This window comes from Balaenoptera physalus (assembly GCF_965194825.1).
Source record: "Balaenoptera physalus genome assembly, contig: SUPER_6_unloc_3, whole genome shotgun sequence".
Taxonomy (NCBI): Eukaryota; Metazoa; Chordata; class Mammalia; order Artiodactyla; family Balaenopteridae; genus Balaenoptera; species Balaenoptera physalus.
Genome location: NW_028126535.1, coordinates 379052 through 403506, shown reverse-complemented (window position 1 = coordinate 403506; position 24455 = coordinate 379052). Strand labels below are relative to the sequence as shown.

The 24455-nt window shown below is 50.5% G+C and overlaps 2 pseudogenes across 2 annotated transcripts in view; both read left to right on the top strand.

Annotated features, from left to right (window-relative positions):
- Positions 1-24455, top strand: part of LOC309663529 (cyclin-Y-like protein 1 pseudogene) — a 295819-nt pseudogene that overhangs the window by 150814 nt on the left and 120550 nt on the right. The gene's annotated exons all lie outside the window — the stretch shown is intronic.
- Positions 3420-4037, top strand: LOC309663528 (protein lin-28 homolog A pseudogene; annotated as a pseudogene). Its single transcript has one exon. The product of its transcript is annotated as a protein lin-28 homolog A pseudogene (transcript).

The following is a 24455-nucleotide window of genomic DNA, read 5'->3' as shown; positions in this document are numbered from 1 at the left end:
GAATGCCATTTTAAAGGTGTAAGGTGATTATGGCTCCTCTGAATATGAAATCAAACCAAGTAAGTCATTAAGAAATATACCACATCGTTGAAAAAAATTAAAACTTTGATAGAGATGAGAAACAAAGAGATTTGTAGAAAATATTCTTAAAATATATAACAGAAGAACATGAAAATAGTGAATTTCAAAACCTACCTTGAGACCTCACAAATCAGTCAATAAAAGATCAGCCCAAGCAGCGGGCAGTGGACAGAGCAACACCTCCCTGGAGGAGGGCATCCTACCCACAACAGTGACTCTATTTACAGATGCGCCTACAGGGCTGACCCCAAGAGGGTTATCAGGGCAGGTCCAGAGCAATCACACAAGTCCATAGGCACAGAGAACCTTCCCTGGGTCTGCGAGAGAGAGATCATGACAGAGGAGGAAGGGCCCCTGCAGGGAGAAGGAAGAGGGAAGACGTGTCCATAGAACAGGGATGTGGTCCCGCTGGAGGCTCAGCCCTTGCCTGATGCCCAGCAAGGAAGCAGCTGCAAATACCTGAGTTCCGCGAACAATCCATGAGCCAGGAAACCTGATCGGTCGTCCCCGAACCCCAGTGAGACCCAGCTCAGCCTCTGACCTACAGGGCTGCAGAAGGTAAACGGGTGATGCTAAAGCCACTACAGTTTTGGTAGTTTTGGCAACAAGAGAAAACTAACTTTCTAACACACAGAAGAAAAAAAAGTGAGCTTATAAACACCTGAAAAGTCACTCAATTTTATGGGAGGTCCTGCAATTCCAAATTAAAACCATACTGAGCTATGATTTTCCCCACATTGGTTAAGAAAAAATAGAAGAGTGACAAACACAGCTTTGACCAGGACGAGAAGAAATCTGAAACTTAAGCACTGTTTACGGGAACTTAATATGGTACCAATGCTTAAAAGGTCAAGGTGGAATTGTCCATCAAAATTTAAATCCCGCACAACTAGAGAGAAGCCCATGCTGCAACGAAGAGCCCACGTGCCGCAACTAAGACCCGACACAGCCAAAAAATAAATAAATAAATAATAAATCTTTAAAAAATTTTGAAATCCCACACATAATCTGACTCAATAATTCTACTTTTATAAATTCATCAGGCAAATATATTCCTGTAATTTTGAAGATATGTATACATAAGGCTGTTTCATGTTATCATTACTAATAGCAAATTTTTAGGAAAAAAACTGTTATAAACTGGTGATATGTTGGCAAAATTGTGTAACAATATACAATGAAAAAGATTTAACACTCTGAAAGTGTGTTAAAGAGCTGTATGCGCTGAATAAGAAGTTTCTTGTGAGAAGTGAAAAAAAAAAAAAAAGCAATGAAAAACGTAGACGCAACACACCCAAGACGATGTGTGACGTGATTCCACTATTTAATGACGCATTTGCACACAAGGCACTGTCTCCAAGGGCTTTCGTCGGAGTCCTTGGTAAGACTAGATAAGGAACCAAGAAACACCCGCCCCCTGCACGTTACAAGTTCCAGGAGGCCAGGTGGGTCCCAGGGCCCGGGACCTCTGACTTCTGCTTACTCCAGGCTGTGGGCACCCCTGGATGATCTCATCAACTGTAAGAAATACCTGTGGTTTTGCAACTGGAAAGCACAGGGTTGGGAATTTCTACCTCTAGAAAAAGATGTACCTTTGCAATAGAAAAATAGGATATTATAAATATTAAACTATAGATACGCTATAATTTTTATTCTAGAAAAAGAGCTTCTTATCTAAATCCATAGTAACTTTTAATGTAAAATAGTCCCTAATGTTTTGGTACACTTGAGATATGTTATTTAATCAAAATATTAATTACGAATTAGCTGATGTTAGTTATTCATCTAAAGAATATTATATTCTGTGACTTTAAATAAAGCAAGATACAGAAGAAATATTTATGAAAAGTACTACCCTTAATTTAAATAGTAAATAAAAGAAAATCTCCATTTTAAAGGGCATATATTTTGGTAATTAAAAACATATATATATATTTGAACACTCTTTCCTAAGTATTTTATTTTTATGACACCTCTGGAAAGATACTCTTTTCCAGCAGCACATAGAATTAATGAGAGATAATAAATTTAAAGTGCATTATTGCTAACTGTGGTATGTGTTTCTCTTTATCTTTCTCACCTCTCTTGGAACATTCTTTATTTTAGTCTGTAAGTTTTCTCTTACCTTCCCTTTTTTTGTTGCTGCAGCTGTTGTTTTAGAGTCACAAGTAAACACGCTGAGCGTAAGAAATACGACAGCACGTGTCATTTACACGAAGCGCTTTGTGACTTCATCTTTTTATTACTTTCTGTTTCCTTGAAAATTTTTCTCATAAAAACTCACAGGATATTCTTAGGAGAGGTCTGGAAAGTCAGAATTCTCCTGGGTACATTCATATCTCTTTCTGCTTCTACTAGAAATAACTTCAATTTGAAGTAGATTATTTGCTTTCACAACCCTGCAATTTTTGTCTTGGAGCTAACAGTCTTCAGGGCGTGAAGAAATGTTGAACTTAATGGTTAAGTCAAGGACCTTGGTAAACACAGAGTGAAGAATGATTTCATTAAAATCTGTTAATATGAAGGCTTCACAAGGAGTTCCCTATTAATACTTGTCTTTTGTCTTTGGGTTACTCTGCTTTCTTTCTGTTCAGTTTGTTTCAAATTCATTTTTACAGTTCATAATAATGAGTAAGTAGCAAAATGGATCAGCAAAATGTAAACTGTGGTACATGTGAATTAAAGTGAAAAGGAAGAGATGGCCAAGCAAACTTTAGAAGATGGGGTCCCCTGTGAGGAGAAGGAGGTCTGTAATTTGACCGGACGTGAATATTCAGGGGTGTTGGTAACATTCAGTGTCTGACAGTGTAGACAGAGGAGAGGCAATTTCCTTGTTTGTTAACTAAGCGGGTTTACCTGGTAGAGCGTGTACACTGTATAGGCGTGTAAGATGCAGCTGTAAGAGGATAAGCCTGGCCATGCTGTGAAAATGACAGATAATTTCATTATACACATATTTTATTTGGGGCACACAGGTGTTCAATAAATGTGTGGAAGTGATTAATAGAATTTTGGAGTCTTGGCTTTTACTGTGACTATGAACTTTTAAGATCTGGATGATTAATATCATTTTCATAACAATTAAATTATCTCCTGTAGTTAAATTGACAGTATTTTTCCTCTGTGTTTGTCTGATATATCCTTGTAATTAAAATATGATAGTCCGGACCTCAAATACCCAGAACAGTGCAAAAATGAAATTGTGTCTCATGCATTTGAGCTGATTAGTTGAGAACATTAATTAGCTTAAAACAAAGGCACAACCTTTGCCTCCGGACTTGTCTGGGGCCAGCAGCCGGCCGACCTGGGGCCCGGGGCCGCGGGCTCAGCCGACTACCATGGGCTCTGTGTCAAACCAGCAGTTTGCAGGTGGCGGCGCCAAGGCGCCGGAGGAGGTGCAGGAGGACGCGGCCCGGGCGGCCGAGGAGCCGCAGCTGCTGCACGGCGCCGGCATCTGTAAGTGGTTCAACGTGCGCATGGGATTCGGCTTCCTGTCCATGACTGCCCGCGCCGGGGTCGCACTCGACCCTCCGGTGGATGTCTTTGTGCACCAGAGTAAGCTGCACATGGAGGGCTTCCGGAGCCTGAAGGAGGGTGAGGCCGTAGAGTTCACCTTTAAGAAGTCTGCTAAGGGCCTGGAATCTATCCGAGTCACCGGCCCTGGTGGGGTGTTCTGTATTGGGAGTGAGAGGCGGCCCAAAGGGAAGAACATGCAGAAACGCAGATCAAAGGGAGACAGGTGCTACAACTGTGGAGGTCTAGACCATCATGCCAAGGAATGCAAACTGCCACCCCAGCCCAAGAAGTGCCACTTCTGCCAGAGCATCAACCATATGGTAGCCTCGTGTCCACTGAAGGCCCAGCAAGCTCCCAGCTCACAGGGAAAGCCAGCCTACTTTCGGGATGAGGAAGAAGAGATCCATAGCCCTGCCATGCTCCCAGAGGCCCAGAATTGAGCCACAGTGGGTGGGGGCTATCCGTTTGTGATCAGAAAGTTTTGAGGAACAGGTATCAATTGGCAGAGTGGAGAAAGTTGGGGCAGGGTGGGTAGGGGCAGCTGGCACTGCCGTATATCTCAGGCCGGGGGCCAAAGCGTCACCCCCTCTTCCCTCTTGGTGGGGGGGAAGGGGTGAGGCAAAGAAACTCCAATCACGCTCTATCCAAATGCACGTGAGGGCTTTGGGGGGTAACCCTCCCTGCATGCTTTATCTGAGTCTCCACCCCCAGAATCTCCAGCTTTTGAAAGTGGCCTGGATAGGGAAGTTGTTTTACTCTTCAAGAAGGATATGGAATAATATTCCCCATACCAGAGTGAAAAGCTTAAGCGTGAGACCAGATCGATGGACCCAGCCCACAAGCCACTACCTGCTGGGGGAGGAAATCTCTCAGGGGTAAGGCAGGGTTGTCCGCATCCTGTCTCCTCACAACCTCCTCCTGGGATAGAGTGCTGACAGAACTGTCCCAAGCAGTGGGTTGTGATGATAGGCAAAAGGGGGGTTGAGGGAACAGCTGCAGACCTGCTGCTTCTAAGCTCATTCCCACCCCGTTCTGGGCCAATACAATTTTATTTATTTGCTCCCTTGGATGACTGTACCTTGGGTCCCACTTTCTCCAGGATGCCAAGTGCACTAGCTGTGTGCGAATGACGTATCTTGTGCATTTTAACTTTTTTTTTTCATAATATAAATATTCTGGTTTTGTATTTTTGTGTATTTTAATCTAAGGCCCTCATTCCTGCACTGTGTTCTCAGGTACGTGAGCAATCTCAGGGATAAGTCGGCAGCAGCTCCGGGTCTGCACAGCGGGAATACTTTCTGTTGCTCTATCACCAGAGAGAACAACTATTTGGAGCGTATAGCCTATTGAACTACCTCATTTTTGCCAATTAGAGCTGGCTTTTCTGCCACAGTGTCCTCTTGAAACCTCTCCATCTTCAATGTTTCATGGGAGACTAGGTTTTAACTGGGTTGCCCCATGACTTGGTCTCCTTCTACTGAAAGATTGGAAATTGGTCTGAACAGGAAAAGGTGGTACAGAGAGGTTAGGAGAGGCTGGGCCAGGTAAAAGGTGCAGAGAGGGGAAGCCAAGATTAGGCAGAGGTCATCTGGATGTGTGATAAAGGATTCCTGTTCCAGACCTCTAATCCCAGGGCATAGGACTCGCTTTACATACCACGTCCATCCTTCACTGGATTGGGCTAGGCCTAACATACACAACAGGGTGTATTGTATGTGTTTTTGTAAAAACTGTGAGTTGGTAAGGACAGGTTTTAAGAATGATACCTCTGTACCCATCTTGAGCTGCCCAGGGATGGATATATGAAGCAAGGACAAGATCCTTAATCTTTAACAATTCTGGACTTTTCCTCCTTGGTTTCCAGAGAGACCATCAGTGATGGCTTCTTTGTGGTTCCCAGAGCCAGTGTCCTGCCCTGCTGCAGCAGTAATTAGTGTCATGGTAGCTAAAGGAGAAAAGGGGGTTTCGTTTACATGCTGTGAGATCACTGCAAACCTACCTCACTGTGTTGTAACGGGGCAAATGCAATAGAACGCATTGGGTGATGTGTGTCTGATCCTGGGTTCTTGTCTCCCCCAATTGCTGCCCCCCTCTAGTTATTGTATTTGTCTGGGCTTCGTAGGACTTCACAAGTAGCTGATTTGGTGATTGCTAGGTGGCCTAGTTTGTGTAAATATAATGTGTTGGTCTTCTCCATGTTCTTTTGGGGTTTTATTGTTTACAAACTTCTTTTTATATTGAGAAAAATAGCCAAAGCATCTTTGACAAAAGGTCTGCGCCAGCCAAAAAGATCTGAAACATAAACTTGGGGGCCCCTCTTCTTGAAGTGGGAGGTCTTGAACTACACTTTCTTTTGTGTTCCCCCTCCCCTGTTTCCTATTTTGAACAAGATCTTCTGTCCTAAAAACTGTATTCCTACCCCCTCTTCTTTTCCCCTTCGTGCCCCCCAAAATAGTCCATACACCTATATGTTTAATTTGTGGGGTGTCTGTGATTAAATGATTTGTGCAAAAATCCTGAAGAAGCTAAGAACTCACCATCCCTTGTTCTCAATCTCCTGAGTCATGACCATCCCTTGATTTGATTCATGCCAAACAGACTGCTGTCTTTGGATGGATTAAAACCTACTTTAATCTCTAATCCTAGGGTAGAGAGGAGCAACGAGGGGGCCTTCCATGTAGAAGGTGGGGTTGGGAGACCACGAAAGGAAAGATGAATGTATAGCCAAGTCACTCAGGAACTTTTATGCAGGTGCAAGAAACTTATGTCAAAGTGGCCACAAGATTGTTTAATAGGAGACGGACGAATGTAACTCCATGTTTACTGCTAGAAACCAAAGCTTTGTGTGAAATCTTGAATTTATGGGGAGGGAGGGAGGGTAGAAAAGCATGTACCTGTTCTTCATCCCTTCCCCTCATTACTGAACTGCAGGAGACTGAGCCCCCTTGGGCTTTGGCGACCCCATCTGGGCAGTGTTTATTTGTTGGTTGATTTTGCTGTGCCAGGTACTTCCTTTCCCATTTGCTATCATTTTGTAACACTCATGCTGACCCTTTTCCCTTCCCCTTCTTTTCCTTGGGAAAATACAATGAATAAAGACTTATTGGTACCGAAAAAAAACAAAAACAAAAACAAAAAAAAAAACAAAGGCACATGAAACGATTCATCAGCTCACCTCATGCCTCGGTGCATCAATCGTTCATTTCAATGGTCTCTGTACTGGCAGCGGCGATGGCTCTGGGCTCCAGAGAGTCAGGAAGCCACAGGAGGGGACACGGGTGTCCACAGGCTCTGCCCACGTGGGTCCCGTTTCACAGGCAGAAACTCACACGGGCCGTCGGAGGAGGGCGCTGTGCGGTATTTCTATTAGAAAGATGGTTCTAATTTCTCTGACTTTGTGACATTTTGTCACTATTCCCAAAAGCAGTATTGTTTAAATTAGAAACTAAAGGGACACCATCTGATCCAGGTCACTGTTTTCAATGACTCACCAAAGTCCCAGCAGATTTCAGAGCTGGTCACGCCCAGAGGCAGGAAAGAAGCAAACTTCCTGGATGTGGTGTCCACCCCGTGCAGTAACCCACAGCTTGTGCATGTGTCGCCTCTGCTTTCGTGCATGTCTGTTACATGTGTTGGTTGTAAATCATACATTCATATCATTTTCTTTGAAGTAGCCGGGCTGCAAGAGCGCTGAGAACTACGGCTGGGTGAGTGCTTTGTGCCCAAGATGGCGCCGGGGGGGGGGTGGAATGTTTCACCTGAAATTCCTCACGAGGGACATAATGACAATCGTTATTTGTGATCCTTCCCCAAGTTTTATTTTCATGGAGCCTTTTTATGTACTTATATGCACGGCAACGAGGCGTGTTTTAGTAAAAACTGAGTCATAAGCATTTTTCCATCTTGTCTTACAAACTTATAATTAAACCTTTTAATGGCTGTACATCCATTTGATGGTTGTACCAGCGACATTTCAATGGGAATTCTCATCTGCGTGGTTGTTTACATTCTTACTAATTATTTCCCTTTGTTAAGACCTCATAGATAGGATGACAGTTCAAAACTCACTAACATTTTCCCTCCCTTTTGCACGTAATGCCGAACTCAAAATTTTATGTTGGGTGGGAACACAGATGCAGAAAAAACTGACAATATAAATGAATGGCTGCTAGCCAGTAAGGGGGGGAACTAGTGCACAGTCGCCTCTTCTGGATAATAGTGCATTTGTTCAAGCACAGCACACACAAACCTCAAACTGTCCAGAATGTCTAACCTTCTCACGCCCCTCGCCACTCCACGCTCCAACTTCAGAAAGCTGCCACTTCTTAGAAGTGTCACTTTTCTGTCTCAGGCCTTTGGAAACGCTTCCTCTTTCCTCTGCCTGGAACGTGTTTGTTTTTTTCTCGCTGCTTCACGTTCACACGCGTCACAGTCACTGCTTCCTCTGGGAACCGCCCTGGTGACCCAGCTTCCACCCAATTCCTCTTTGCTCTCCTGACCTCTGCCCTTTGGCAGGCTCCCGGAGACCCCACCCTCCGTGGTGACGTGATCCCCGTCATGTGTCACCGGAGCACGGTGGGTCCTTGTGGATGCGCACGGGGCCAGCGTCCCTCCATGCGGCTCGGCCGGGGTGACTGGTGACCAGCCTTGGGGAGCAGACGCCACATGCTCCTCAGGCAGCCCTGCTTTCAGACTTGCCCTCAAGTTCCCTGTCCCCTGTGCATGAAATAAGGTCAAGTCTCAGCAAAGAGGAGCCAGGACCCTGCACCAGCCCCCTCTTGCGGCTTCTTCTCTGGGGACGAAGCAGCCTCCCCGGGGGCCCCACCTGCCACCCAGATTCAAGGCACGAAAGCTTTGTCAAAATTCAAACGACCAGTCGCTTGGAGCCGCCCGGGTGGGATGCCTGGATGTGGTACCCGAGCCGGCTGGGCCTCCCGAAACCAAGCCCCACACGCCGGGGGCTGGGACCCAGAAGTTCGTCTATGGTCTCAGTGCTGGGGGCTGTGAGCCTGAGGCCAAGGTGAGCCCTAGGGAATAAGGGCCTCCTCCCCACCCGAAGGAGGCTGCCAGGACGGGGTGACCAGAGGAGAAATCTGGACAGAAGTCTGTTCTACCCAGAGAGAAAAGCTGATGAGTGGCTGGTCAGAGAGGCTGGTTTAGTAGAGGTGGGATGAACTGAGACGACAGTGAGTGGGGTGAAGGGTTAAGTCAGAAGACTCTTACAGGGAAACAGAAGATGCAGAGACGCTTCCAGAACGGCTGGGTCAGGATCACAGGGGGTGCTGACCCAGGAGGTTAAGGTTTTGGAGAAGCGTGGGTCACACTTGCATCTCCCCGGAGCAGGGCCCCTCCTGGTCTGTCAGCATCACCAGCCCTGCAAAGTGGAAAAACGTGGTCTCCGTGGTTTGACAGGGTCAGGGTGGGTCTCCCTCAGGTGTCAGAAGCTCAGGCTAACACATCGCGGCCCCTTGTCACCAGTGCCCGAGCTCTGAACTCTCAGGAGAGGCCGCTGTCCTTCCAGGTTCCAAGACTGGGCTTTGGGTGACAAGAAGGAAGGAAGGTGACTTACCAGCCACACCTGTTCCTTGAAGTGAGCAGGGCTGTGTCTCCTGGAAGCCACATCGGCTCCTTCCCCTGGACGTGCGGCCCAGGCCTGGGGGGCGGACAGCCCTCAGCCTCAGGCTTGCTCTCTCCATCTCTGTCTCTGTCTCTGTCTCTGTCTCTCTCTGTATGTCTGTGCCAAAGCGGATCCAGGGCCAAGGGTGGGTGGACGGGCCTCACGCCACCTGCTTCGGGCCAAACAGATCGTAGCCAGAAAAGTTACAGGCCACGAAGCAGATGGTAACCAGGTGTATGTACTTGGCGGGCACAGGGAAGAATTGGGGCGTTCGTGCCACAGACAAGGAGGAAAGCAGAGTGCGTGGCTGGGAACTGGCCTCAGGCCTGGGGCGCCGAGGACTCAGCACCCGCCGACTAAGGCACAGCGGAGCCGGGGCCGCCCGGGCACACCTGCCGGTCAGCCCCCTCCGCCGGCGTCCCAGGCGTCAGCAGGGCTTGGACACGCATCTGAGGGCCCCCCTCCGAAAGACCTGTGGCTCCTGCTGTCTACCCGCTTCCCCCCGCCCCACCTGGAGCCTTGAAGGAGGAGGGGGCGTGGAGGCAGTGAGCATCTCGGCCCCGGGCTTTTGTGTCTCTCTGCGCCGAGGCCGGTTCCGCATGAGGCTGCAGGGGGGGGCTGCTGCCTGAACAGAGGTGCCCGTACCTTCTCTGCTCCGCTCCCGAAAGGACAGACAGTGGCTCCGTGGTGGGTTCATTCCGACGCCGCTTCCCAGAGCTCTTCCCCTAATGTTCACGAAGCGCAGAAAAGGGCTTTTCTTCTTTCGTTTGAATGCAGATTTTTCCTATTGAGAATTAGCAGCTGGATAGTTTTAATAAACAATTTCCAGGTTGATTGTCAATGAAGTGTTATTGAGTCCAACAGCTGTGTGTTTGTGGGTTTTTTTTTTTTCCAAAAGCAATGTTTCCTAGGAGCAGAAACAGTACAAATGTGCACCATCTTTGCTGCTCTTTCATCGGCATCAGTGCCCAAAATAGCTAATCAGTATCTGAATTATAAAGAGATTTTATGTTTTCTTTATGAATGGAAGCACTTAGCCTAAGAGACTGGAAGTGGAAAATTTGGGTCACATTGAGGTTTTGGCCTCAAAGAAGATGGGGGCGGGGGGTGACACGTGCACACATGTCACAAAGAGACACCTTCGGACAAGTGACCCCACAGGAGTCGTGCCGTCCCGTCCACTCGAAAAGGCTCCGTGATCCTGGGGAGAAGCACGGGGAGGGCTGTGCCCCTTCCCCGTCCCCTCACTGAACCCCGCGACTGCAGGCTGGCTGCAAACTCAGAGCGGTGAGGGTAGAGGGAATGGTCTTCGCCCGTGACACAGGGACGTGCAGGCGCTTTGGGGGAGGGTCCCGGCGGCGGAGAAGGGGGTGGAGGCAGAGGCTCCCCAGCCAGGGCTCTAGGGCCCCCTATTCTGTAGCCATGAAGGCTTCAAACATAAAGCATTTTGGTGCTTTCTGAGCTGTCTTTCTCTCATCTTTCCTCCACCCGGGCCTGCAGCTCTGGCCCTTGCCCTCCGTCTGGGCCTCCAGCGCCCCGGCTCACCTTGAGAAGGCGGAAGGCCCGTTCTCTTCCCACACGTGGTCACTGTTAAGAGGGATCGGTGACTCCCGCGGCACAGCCGGCTGAGCTCCCGCAGGGCGGATGCGCGCCTCCTCTCGCTGTCACCTCTGGGCGCAGTTCACTTTGCTCCTGTCTGCAGAGTCAGCCCCGTGGTGCAAAGCGTGTCTGGACTGCTACCCGGCACCTGGAAGTCTCGCGCGGGCTCGGTGGCACACCGGGCTCCAGGTGGGTGACAGGTAGCGGGCCTGCCCGGGGCGTCTCGGATACCCCTGGGCGCGCGCCCTGGCGACGAGCGTGCCGCACCTGCGCCCAGACGCGCTCCTCCTCCCGCCTCCTGCGTCAGCGGGGATGCTTCCAGAACCCCGCGCCGGCGGCAGGGCAGGACCGGGGCGTCTTCCGGGTTCCTCCCTCCTCCGCTCAGGAAACGCAGGTCCCCGGGCTCCTTTTCCCCGGTGTCTGGGCATCGTTTCCTCACCCAGCGTCCCGAGCTCTGTCCTCAGGTGTGGACGGCCCTGGGCTCCAAACAGCTCCTGCGGCCTTGCTTACTGCGCCTCTGACCCGGGACACGCGCCCCTCCCAGGAACAGCCGTCCCGGCCGCGACCCTGCGCCCGGGTCACCAGCGCAGCGCTTCCCCGCCGCACCGCGGGCCGCGCGGCCGGCTCGGCTCCTTCCTGGGAGACTCGGGCCGGACGCCCGGCTCCTCCTCTGCGAGGCCAGCGGCGGGGCCGGTGCTGAGTGCCGCCTGTCCGGCGAGCGGTGCCGCGGTCCTCGGAGCGTCCGGGGATGCTCCGAAGATCCACTCGAGCTCGCGTGGAGGCCCCTGAGTCTGGGCTTGAAGATCTGGACCCTCGATCTGGATCTGGACTCACGAACGGCTGACGCCCCGGCCCCCAGCGCCTTCTGTTCCCTCGGCCTCGGGGCCCTTGTCCGTTTGTTCCCCCGGAGGGCCGGCTGCGACCCCTCTCACACCTGCGCAGGGCTTCCTGGGCACCAGGAGCCCCTCTCCTGGGCTGATTGACAAGCAGGCTCGCTGTCCGGAGCCTTGCGGGCCCAACTTCGCCCACCGTCACCCAGGCAGACGGCTGAGGGCCCCAGCCCCTGAAAAGACGCCGATGGGTCTGTGAACGCCCCCACTTGGCTCTTTCACTTTTTACTTACAGGCCAACTTCCCGAGAGACACACGTGCACGTGGGCGGGACAGGACACGTCTCAGCGTGAAAAGCACAGCGTTCCAGACCTGCTCGCTCCTCCCCCCAGGAAGAGTCCGCCCTGAGGTTGGAGGTCGGGGGGCTTTGCCATAGTTTAGAGGAAAGATCACCACGTGTCTGAGGTCTAATCTGAACACAGTTTAGGAATAAGCTGTGTTTTCTGCTAAAACTCCTTCCTGGAATCATCTGCCTACGTTAAAACCAATTAACAGACAGCACAAGAACAATCAAAACAAACCAGTTTGCGTATTCCGGAATCCTAATAAGTTTCCTGTTCTCTATGATTCTTAAGTAATCACAGCCGATTTGGTGCGGTCTCCACGACGGGGTTTACTTTATCACGACGCACCCTCCTGCCCTCCCCACTGCCCTCCGACAGGTCCCACCTCCTTCCGGTCAACACCGGTCCCCACGACAGGGAAGACAATAGCACAGTAAGTGTTATGATTCTGTTTTCTAATCCATCAGCATCATACCATTGACTACAAAACAAAAAACAGTCCTAGATATACTTCGTTTTTTTTTTTTTTCAATCTGATCTAAATGTAACTAAATGGAAAAGAAAGAGAGAGAGAAGAAATTGGGTTTAATGTTGTTATTTCTGGCAGCCTGAGCCCAAGTGAGTTTGTAAACATCTGGGGCTCCTGACAGCTCAAAACACTCTCCCATGTGTCCTGTTGTTTGTCTTTACTTCAACCTGCTGTGCGCTTTCATGCGAGTCCTCGCGAAGGATGCCGTGACCGCTCTGGTGTCCTTGAGTGGTTTCCCCTTCCTGAGCCATCGGACGCTGCTGCATCTAAAAATCCAAATCCCTACCTTACGTGCTTTGTAATGTTCCTGAGACGCCCTCTCTCAGAATCACAGGTAACTTACATCTACCTCGCCTCTTATTTTCAAGCAACACACAAACTTCCCAAGGTCAGGAGTGTCATTTGTGATCAGGGGGCTCTTTCTGATCTACAGACACAGCTCTATGATAATGTCGACTCCCTGGGAACTTTCAGTGGTCTGTCCTTTGGATGCTGGAGTGTGCTTTCCTGCACAGCTGTGGCCACATGTACAATCATTACGGGAAAGAATTACATGGGAAAAATCAAGCCCTCGATGTCTTCCCACCCCTTCTGTTCCCTAGAAGGATCCACTTGTTAACGTCTTGGCATGTGACTCACTTTCCCAGTAGTTTCAGGGCAGGCACCACGTTTATCAATAACGGTAAAATCCGTAAATAAACGATCACTACAGTTAGTGCCTGCTTCCTGCATTCCAGACACTCTTCTAAAATGTCCACAGTTTATCTTGTCTAATGCTGACAGCGCCCTATGAGGTAGCTGTGACTCTGCTTCCACTTTATCTGTGAGGAAACTGAGGCACAAAAGGAGAAGATTTCGCAAGGTCTCACTGGTGCCCGTGGCCCAGAGGCATTTCCACCCCATCCCTGCTCTGAGCCACTGACAGAGTCGGGGCAGAAGCCGATGGTACTCGTAGAGCCTCCTCCGCCCCGGCAGCCCCGGGCAGGTGTCCCGTGTCCGCACCCACTGGCCCGGAGGTCTGGTGGGAAGAACGCAGCAGGGCGGGCTGGCGGGTGTGGCCTGGGGACCCCGAGCAGCTGGGGTGCACCGCGGAAGCTCCCGTGAGCAGGTGACGATCCCACCCCACCCTTCTCACGGCTACGCAGGCTTTTCCAGGCGCAGCTCCAGTGAAAATACCTGAATTGACGAAGAAAGCCTTGAACGGATCGAGTTTAACATGAATTAATAAAGAACAGTGTGCCAGCCAGCAGAAGGAAGGTGTGAAATAGTAATTATATTCAGTTTCAGAAAAACGAAGACAGAATTTTTGCACCTCGAGGCAATGACCTGAAAACTTCACACCTGCTCTGTCTTGACAACACGCACACACAGGCTTTTATATCCACCTGCACACCTGCCTGATACACACACAGATGCACGTGTGTGTGTGTGTGTGTATGTCACAGGACCAGAAAAGTGAACGGGTCAAAGCCAACTGTAATGAGCAAGGTGCTTGACGCCTCCTGTCCCAGGAGCCTGAGCTCAGCTCCTTTGCCCCTCCCCACATCCCTGCGGCCGCACCTCTGACATCTGTCACCACAGGGTAGTTCTTGAACATTATAAGGACCGCCTGCCAGTGAAAGTCTACTCGGGAGACAGAAACCAGGCAAGTCATTTTAAGAGAGACAATTTTAAACAAAAACTGTTTAGCCAAGCACCGGAGACCTGGAAAGGTCACAAGACCACCCCAGGCGTCGGAGTAGCGATTGGGGGCGGGAGGGTCGAGAGCTGGTCTGTGGCCGGCAGGGCACCGGGAGCAAGGGAGGTGGGCCGGGAGCCGGGTCCACCCCCCGGAGGCCCGCACTGCTCGGGGTGCCTTCAGTGGCCAGCCCCGGGGCGCGTGCAGACCGCAGGCGCATGCCTGGTGTATGTGCTCACCCAGGCGTGCACCCGCAGCCAGATTGATTTCCGCGTTAATCTGCAGACACACTAAAGTAAACACGGCGCGTCTGGTGCACCGCGATCCATCCAGCAGTTCCCCGGGCTCCTCTGTACGTTCCTTCTCCGGCAGTAAGACCGTCTCTCCCGGTTTATAGCACGTGTCCTATTTGGTGAACTCAGGTTCAAAGGCGCAGTGGCTCCAGAGCCGCCAGCCTTACCCTCTGCGAGGCAAGCTCAGCGACAGGAAGGCAGTGCTCTTTGCTCCCGGCCTCACAGTGTCTTGTTAAAACTCGGTTCCCCAGAGTTACTCGGGTTGGAACCTTTCCCTCCTTCAGTGACTCGGTTACCTTCATCGTCCTGCTCTGCATTCCATCCTGGGATCCCAGCATATTGGTTGATTTTTTCTAAATTTGTGTACGTGAAAATTCACTTTGTGGTGTTTGGTTACATGCTGAGGGTCACGTATGCACCACCAGAGCCCCTTGTGGAGAAGTTCTACCATCAAAAGTGATCCTGCAGTCTGCCCTCTCCAGCCCAGCCTTACCCTCCCCCAGCCCCTGACAACCAGGGATGTTTCCCACCCTGGTCCCTTTGCCTTTCTCAGAGCGCCATCTATTCACACAATGTGTAGCCTCTGGACTGGCTTTTCTCACTTAGCAAAATGCAGTTAAAGTTTATCCATGCTGTTGTCTGATATTTGCGTAATACCTTTTTGTTGTTAGCTAGTAATCCATTATATGGACGTACCAAGTTGTTTATCCCTTCTCCTTTTAAAGACCATACAGGTTGTTTCCAGACTTTTACTATAAGTGAATTATAACTAGAGGCCCTATAAACCTTCCTGCACAGAATTTTACAGGAACATAACATCCTAGAAGTCAGATGCCCATGGTGTCACAAAGGGAACGTCCCCAGGGTATTAATAGATACTGTGACCTGGAGCCCTGGTCTCTCTCACCTGGAGCCCATGAGCAATTCCTCCCAGATGGTGATGTTAAACAGGGGCAGGAAAGATGAGCAGGGGCTGAAAAGCACTGCAGGCCTCAGGGCACCGCAGGCAGGGCTGGCCCCGAGCTTGGCAATGTCGGACGCCTGATAGACATTGAATAGGAATTGATGAGCAGTGTCCCCACTTACAAGGATCCACAGCCACGTCACCTTTCCTTTCAGGTGACACCTGCTGACATGAATTCTAAGTCCAATTGGGTGGGTTGGAGGCCGCCCAGGTGGACAGGACCGCAGGGGATGGTGTGTGGTGACTCGCAAGCTCCCTGCAGGTTACTCTCGACTTTCTCAGAGTGATTTCAGCTGATGGCCGATGTTTACAAGGACACGTGTATACGCGTATTCAAGGACACAAAGCTTGGAACATGGCCTCAAGCCACACACAATAAATTTGCACGTGATCTGCCTGAAAAAAAGTACAACTGAAATAAAGTTGGCTCTCCTTCCACCAAATCTACATGTTTTTTATGGTATTTTTAGAAAATATTTTAAATGTCTATGCTGCTGATTTTTCAGTTTTGGTAGTGGCTTCCTTATTTCACATCTGTACTGTAAGAGTGTTTTCAATTCTTAGAAATAACTATAGTCTCTTAGGAGTAGAATTTCATGTTTGGCCGAGAGGCATGGTGGGGTTTCCCTCGTCACAGGGGGCAGAGAATGTCACACTGTCCACTGAGTGACCACCATGCACCACATGTACCTCTCATTGTTTTCTGCTTGAGCTTATTGACCCCTGAACAAACCTTTGAGGTAGTGCTATTATTATTCCATTTATAAATATGGACATGAAGGCTTGGAGAGGTCACAGGAGCTGCATAAATTAAGAAGCTCCTAGATGGCGGAGCCAGGACCAAACCAGTCAGTCTGATTCCTAAGCCTTACTTCTAACCATACACCATAGCCATAGCTTGGAGGAGTCAATAATTCATTGTTGTTGTTGTTTTTAACATCTTTATTGGAGTATAATTGCTTTACAATGGTGTGTTAGTTTCTGCTGTCTAACAATGTGAATCAGCTATAGGTATACCTATATCCCCATATCCCCTCCCTCTTGAGCCTCCCTCCCACCCTCCCTATCCCACCCCTCTAGGTGGTCACAAAGCACCGAGCTGATCTCCCTGTGCTATGCGGCTGCTTCCCGCTATCTATCTATTTTACATTTGGTAGTGTATTTACGTCCACGCCACTCTCTCACTTCCTCCCAGCTTCCCCTTCCCCTTCCCCGTGTACTCAAGTCCATTTAGTTCATTGTTTAATGAACGAAACCTTTGAAATATTATATTCTTTGACAGATGAGGAACATGAAGTTCAACGACTTCTAGCAAATTGCAGATAAGTGAGCAAATACATGGCAGGGCCGGATTCGAGCCCAGACTGTTCAGAAACGGACCGGCGCTATCGAGATGATGGCCAGTTCCAAGCCTGCACAGTCATGCAAGCGTCAAAAGCGAAGGGCACTCTGATTAGGGCGACAGACGACAGCTTCCTACACCAGGGAGGTTTCAGTTGAGAGCAAGAGCCGGGTCAGCCAAGCCAAACGTGAGTCTTTTCCAGTAGAAGCTGAGACAATAAAGTTAGGCTTTTGCCGCTGATATAACTTGATATGTGCTTTAAAAAAAGAAACAAAACCTTGAGTGTTTCTAATTGCTAACATACTGCAAATAATTTTCCAGGAGGCAGTGAAATTTCCTGGGTGCCCTGTTATTAGAACTCAGTGTTTCTGCACAGTGTCGACTGACAAGCGGCCTCGGTGTCCCTGCCTTTGCTTCCTGAGGTCCGGGGCTGGGTCCCTCCTCCCCAGCTTTGTCCTGCCAGATGCTCAGGCTGGTGTTTGCTGGCAGCTACCGTGGGCATCCTGCAGCCACTTCCAATGACTCTCAAAGTCAACCCCGGACCGCTGGCTTGGAAACGGAGGATGGACAGAGACTGCAAAACTGGCCCAGGTGGGTGCCTACGAAGACTTCAGTTAAGACAGAAGGTGCAGGAAATGCCTGGGGGTTTGGACGTGAGGTCCTCGCGCTTTAGACATGATGCTTATTAAGGAATAGGCCCAAGGGCACATCACACCTCCTACTTCTGCGGAGAACTATTTACTGGGCCCCCCAGGTGCCTAGAAATGTGCCTTTCCTTGGGCTTATAAAGATTAAGAAATCACGACAGGAGACATGTTTGTATATAATTATATTGTAATTGTGCTTGTGTTCAGTGTAGAGCCCGCCAATCCTGACGTTTCTTAAGGGAAGCCACCCAGGGGCACAGCCTGCACACCCGCGCTGCCCACATACGACTCCACTCCCTCTGAGTGAGGGGAACAGAAAGTGGGGAAACCAACGGACAGACACGAGGAGACCGGAGCCGGGCTCCGGGGACCAAGGGGGGAGGTGAGAGACACCGTGCGTCCGTCTGTCGGCCCCTCGTGACACACTCGCTGATGGAGCGCACGGTCCACGCTCCCAGAGGGAGGGAGGGTGGTGTGGCTCGAGCAGCCCCTGGCCTGGGCCGCAGGCGCCTCACCAGCCGACACAGATGGCAGCAAAAGTGCAGGGAGGACCGTGAGCGGGAGGCGGGCCTAGAGGCCTGGACGGGGCGCAGCCGGACGTTGAGGGCAAAACTCAGATCCAGATTGAAAAACAAAAATGCCAGGCCCAGTGGGAGAGTCTCTAGATGTTGGAGAGAGAGGGCAGGGCGCTGGCAGGGCAGCCGGCCCCCGGGCCACCCTTCCCACCGTCTCTGATTTCCGACCCCAGGACTGTTCCTGGCGGGCGGGGAGGCCTCAGGGTCTCTGTGGGGAGTGGCCACCCCCCCTCCACCCCCGCCTTGCGGTCCATCCGACCCTCAGGGGGTGGAACTCCGGGGCTGGCTGGTACAGGACGGGCTCTGCTTCCCACCGGACACGTGACACCGACCTGGACGCGGCGTGAGCGGCCGCCTTCAAAGCAGATGCGAAACCCCGAGGACCTCAGACGCCCCCAGTGTCACCGTGTGGGAATGGCCCGCGGAGCATGGGCCTCGGGGGACAGGTCACACTCCCTCCCACGAGGGGCCCCTCTCGCCTGTGTCTCTGTCTTACTAATGTGTGGGTTTCAGCTCGGCCTGATCCCGATTAAGAGGCCGTGACCCACTTTGTGAGTGCAGAGGTCAGGGCGCTTGGAAGTTCAAGGGGGCGGGACAGGGCTGGGGGGCAGGGTCTGGTCCCCAAATGCCCCACCGCATCTCGGTCACCCGACTCCTGCGGATGGGCGCCCTCGTCTCTGCAGCCCCACGCGCGCTGGTCAGAGGGTGGTGTCCGTACGAAGCAGGCAGGTGCACACAGAGGCACATCGTAACATCCCCTGTGTCTGTAAAGGTCTGAGCTACAGACGGAATAAAATAAAACTGAATCCCCTGCGTTACAGATCAGGTGCCGTGTTCATTTCTGAACGTTGATGGAGTAGTGACTCAAAACAGCAGAAGAGCAGGCTCTTGGGCTCTGGCGTGCAGGCTGATGTGCTGCGCTAGCCGGCTGAGCCCCTCTGGAGGCTCTCGGGGGTCCTTGCTGTGGCTGCATTTCCCCACGCCCCTCCTCGGTCCGAGTGTAACCTCTCCCTGCCCTTCACAGGGATGCATGTGATGGCATTTAGGGCCCCAGACAGTCTGGGGTCAACTCTTCAAGACCCTCGACCCTCGGGTAAGAAAGACTCAGGTTCCAGGATAGGTAGGGAATCTCTCTTTGGGGACATTTTCTCACCTTCCGAGGGCTTATATTAAATTCAGCGAGTTAGGTGTTCCTGCCCCACAGCTGCCTGGAGCTGTGTGCAGTGTGGCATCTCTGGACTGGCGAGGGAGCGGGGACGGGGAGGCCGGGTCGCGGGGCGGGAGCGCACCGGCCCGGAGCAGGGGGACCGCCCACGGCACCTGCCACCCGCCCTGTGTGCTGCCCTCAGGGGCTCTTCCCCTTCGAGAGAAAAGCCTGCTACCACCAGGCGCTGGCGTCCACACCTGGGGCAGCTGTTGGCCCGGAGGCTGTGGGTCCGGGAGTCCTAACAGCCGTCGTTCCTGTTAAATTGCCTGCGACGGGCCAGGGCATCCATGACGCCCTGACATGGTTTGCAGAACCCTCCTTGTGTAAAGCTGATGTTTTCGGCTTCCCCTGGGGAGAGTTCTTGTGGTTTTCAGTAGGTGCTGAAGTGGATTCTGTCTCTGAGCCGCAAAGTTCAGAGTTACTGCCCCCACCTGCTCCCTGCAGACACCGCTGAGGGACACCGTTGACGGCGTGGGCTACAGGCACAGGTGAGCACTAAGACGTGTCCTTTGGCCAGTGACGTGAGGGGCAGATTCATGCCACGGTCACCTCCTCTCCCTCCTTTGTGAAAAACCCTCATGAGAGGAAAGCAGGGCCACTTGTGTTAGGACGTGAGACTCTGAGCTTCAGGAAGGTCCTTGACTGGTCACTGTCATGGGCACAGAACCCACGGGACGCCAGCCCAGTGCTGTGACAGCTTTGTCTGAATGGTCACAGCATCGCCCCTTTGGCCTGGCACTTGGGGAAGGTCAGTGCGTGTCTGCCGAAAATATAACCAGACTCTGTCCCGCTAGCAGGACTGTTGGCCGATCATGTAGGTGAATCTTTTTCTCTTGGTCCACAGAGCTCACCCCTGTACGGTTTTACGTTTCCCCTGGTTTATTCAATCTCTTGTTCTCCGTGTCTTCATATGAGACAGAATTTCATCATGATGATTCCTTTCCTTTTATCTGAGCACGGTCTTTATATTGTCCTTTAAAGTGTGTGAGGGTAAAAATCTGCCTACTTTTGTCCAAAATTATCTTTTTGTCCCTGAAAATCTAGATTTGATGAGCATGAAATTCCAGTGTGATTGTAATGGTGATAGTCTCTCCTTAGCACTTTCAAGGTATAACTCACTCTCACCCGGGCTTTCACTTGAGAAGTCAACTCTCAAGTTAATTCCTATTTTATCTGTGGTGGAAATCTTCTTTTTCTTTCTGGATATTTGCAAGATCTTCATTTTGTCTTTGGGACACTGTAACTTCTCTGTACGCATCTAGATACTTCCTAGCATTGCTATTTTCTTAAGTCTGAGACTTAACGTCCTTCAGAAATTCCGGGAAATGCTCAGTCTTCACCTGTTCAAATCCCCTGGCAGACAAGTTCCCTTTGTTCTCTCTGTGAAACCCTGAACCTGACCCCAATTCCTGCCTCTCGTCTGTCCAGACTTTCCTTCTGCTCAGGGCCCCGTGTTTCCCAGCGCTGCCTCCGGGTTTCTGTGTGGGCCTCTGTGAACTCACCTGTAACTCGGGGTTGGATCTTCCAGTCTTAGCATCTGTATAAGGAGTCGACTTGCTACAGCCCGAAGCCAAGGCCTCTTTTTGTAACTCAGGTTCCGCTGATCACGGCGGCGCCCGTCCCGCCACCTCGTCGGCGGCGCTTTCCCGCCGCAAAGGCCTAGCCCTGTGGTTGCACGAAGCTCTCTAGCCTTCACGCTACAGAAGCAGCCTGCCAACCCCTGGCCCGTATATGATTTCAGTTCTAGGCTTTTACCTTATTCTCATCAGATCTACTCGGTCATTTTTCAAAGTTTCTTCCTACTCATATTTTCAACCTCTTTATTTCTTTAACTAATTTAAAGACATTTATTCTATATTCTGCGCTGCTAATTCCTTTACCAACAAAGATCTGCGTCTTTGTAGATCTGTTCTGTCACCTCGTTCCTGTTAAATCTCGCACAAGCATTTTTCTCCTTCTGGCATTTTATGCATTAGTGGCAAACCCAAATTCCTTACAATTTAACTTTGAGAATCATTGGAGGTGGAGGCTTTGCTGTCTATTTTTCTTGCCGTTGGCTGTGAACCCACCGTAGGAGAAGGGGTTCTGACCTCCCCTCTCCCCCCACCCCACCCTCTCGGGCAGGCATGTCCACTCAGGTGTCACCATCACCCGGGGTCTGGTCCTTGGTCTCAGCTTTGGGAAGAGGTGACAGGAGGCCCATCTACACTGGGTCAGCCCCAGGCCGGGTTTCCCTCCAGGGCCCCTGCCCAGCCCGCGGGAAAGGAAGCCTAGGGCCAGGGTCAGGCCGACGCCCTTCAGCTGAGGCAGGGTCATCGTTGCTGACCCTCCGCTGTGACCTTGTCTTTGCCTGGCGCTCCGTCCACCTCGGAAACCTCGTTGCCTCTTGTCAGCTCGTCAGCGAACTGAGTGTCACTTTGTCTTTGGCAGTAGTGTCGTCAGGGCTCTGGTCTCGCAGAAGCTGTAAGAGGACCTTCAGCTCAGCCCTTTTAGGTAAAGTGCACTTACATCATCTGTGTGGTTAATATTGACAAAAATGTTAAACCGGAAAGCATTTTAGTGATTATCAAACTGCAGTTTCTCATTTTATTATCTGTGGCCAAGAGCTATGAAGTGATCTGAGCAAAATCACAGGCTTTATGAGCCTCTTCTCCAGCTTTAACGCAGAATATCGCAGTAAGCCCCTGCACGCTTGCTCCTAAGTGCAGCCCAATGCCTTGATTCGCAGCAAACCAGAGCCTGTGTTCCCTTTGCCGACGTGACAAATGTTTAAAATGAGAGTTTACTACAGGATTCTGATGGTTACGAGATGAACTTGAGCACAAATGACTACAAAGCACCAAGAAAATACCACGTGCCATAAGGAATAAAGTTTATCTCTACAGGGGTATGTCCTTCAGTATGAATAATCATCTGCCTGAAGGAAATAGACTCTGTAATTGAAGATAATGAGTATAATTAGAACTGAATCTATAAATCTCTGTCTTTCTCAAAGTACAGTATTCTCTGACTCTCAATATGTACTTCTGCATTTTCACCCAAAGAAAATCTCCCAAGGCTGGTGCAACAAAAATTTTTCCACAGATGCTGACAGCAATTATTGTACTGTGCATATTATACACTATATTTTAAAGGTAATTCCATACTAGAAAATCACTTTAAAGTATAAAAAAATCCAGGGCTTCCCTGGTGGCGCAGTGGTTAAGAATCTGCCTGCCAATGCAGGGGACACGGGTTCGAGCCCTGGTCTGGGAAGATCCCACATGCCGCGGAGCGACTAAGCCCGTGAGCCACAACTACTGAGCCTGCGTGTCTGGAACCTGTGCTCCGCAACGGGAGAGGCCGCGACAGTGAGAGGCCCGCGCACCGCGATGAAGAGTGACCCCGCTCGCCGCAACTGGAGAAAGCCCTCGCACAGAAACGAAGAGCCAACACAGCCAAACATAAATAAATAAATAAATAAATTTATTTTAAAAAAAAAAAAAGTATAAAAAAATCCAAAGCGGTGTATGGTAACATCCAACTTAAACCGAGACACAGAGTTTCAGGGAGGAGAGAAGGCCCCCAGTGACACCGCGTGACGGAGAATGGGCTGGATTCCGTCCTGGACAGTCTGTCCCCGGGGGCGAGCTCGTTTTTATGACAATGTTCTGTGTGAGACACTTCAGCTCAGTTCCAGCCATGGGCTAAACACAAACATCCCTAATTAAATACTCTGTAATATTTCCCGTCCGTGTAACAGTGGCACGTTTATAGAACTGGTATATTTGTTGCATAAGGAACCTGGCCCTTAATTAATGAACATGCGGTAGTAAAAGAAACAAGTTAATTCCATTAAGTGTGTCATTAGCATGCTCTACACGAACTACAGGGGATTAATCATTTTCTTGTCTCTCTGCTTCCTAAGAAAGCTCTGCTGTGTTGACAAGGAATCGCTAACCCTTAAATCCTCTCGTTATTTTTTCTTGAGAGCCCATGGATTTCTATTCGCTCTTAGAGTCTTGAGGTCTGGCCACGGCACACCTTCAGGCCACCGACGAACTAAAGCAGGTGTGGGGATCCAGCTGCTCTGGACTCTGCCCGGGATGCTCGGTGGCCTGACTCCACCCACCCTCCTTCTGTCCTGGTCCTTCCGCAGGGTTTCTCCCCAGTAAACCTCCTCGCTCCAAACCTGTGACCGCTGGTTTCAGGGGTGTGGGGACAGGTCGCTCCCACCTGGGCCTGGGGGCAGGTGGTGTGCACGCCGTCCCAGGGCTACGACCCTCCCTCACACAGGATGCTGGGGGGGGTGGGGCGCATCCTACATGCAGGAGTTAATAGAATATGTTTACTATATTATGATTCAATGATAATCTTAAACATGTGAAAATAAAAATCACTAAAGGAAGAAAGCCACAATCATCACACCCTGGAGAACGTCCGATGGAGTTACCCGAAACCTGATCCCTCTTCCCAAAGATCCCACTTGGCTCTGAACCAGCTTTACGAGGAGTGAATGGTAACAAGCTGACAAAGCAGTTACACTTTGTGATGTGGTAAGAATAAGCATTCCAACAAGATTTTTAAAGTAACATCTAAATAAGTAATTGGCAGTAGGAAAAACTTATATTCCTTTCACGTAGACATAAATGACAAAATTTCAACGAAGCGGGGGTCCTTCTGGGTGCCTGTTGTCTAAAGTAGCCAGAATCATCTTCATCTGAATATCGGATCCGCAGCTCCCATAGAACCAGGGCGGTACAGACCCCCCCGACGGCCTAGGAAATAGAGCCGGCCTTAGCTTTTAGAAATAAGTAGGGCTGTTCCTCGGTCCTAGGTATGTTTTGGAAAATGTTTACTGATCGGCACACTGCTGTTCTGATGAGACACTCACAGTCCTGTCAGCCCCACTGTCTCGGAAATCGTCCCTTAAACACGTAGCGAAAGCGCCAAGAGAACCAAGGAGGGAAGAATTGCATATTTCAAGATACCTGTGTGTGCAGAACATTAAAAACCCTGCCACGACCGAGAATCCTTATTTGAATCTCTCACTTTTGATGGGTTGTCAGAAACCCAAGGTCAGGAAGGGAACCTGGGGAGTCGGATTCAGCGGCGTCCAGCGTGTGGAGTGTGGCAGGCCAGAGCGCCTGCGGCACAGGTGATGCCCTGCTGCTACCTGGTGCGGCCCTTTATGGGTTAAACCTTAGGGTCACCGCAGAGCAATTAATGGTGTGATGACGTGGCCACTGTGGGC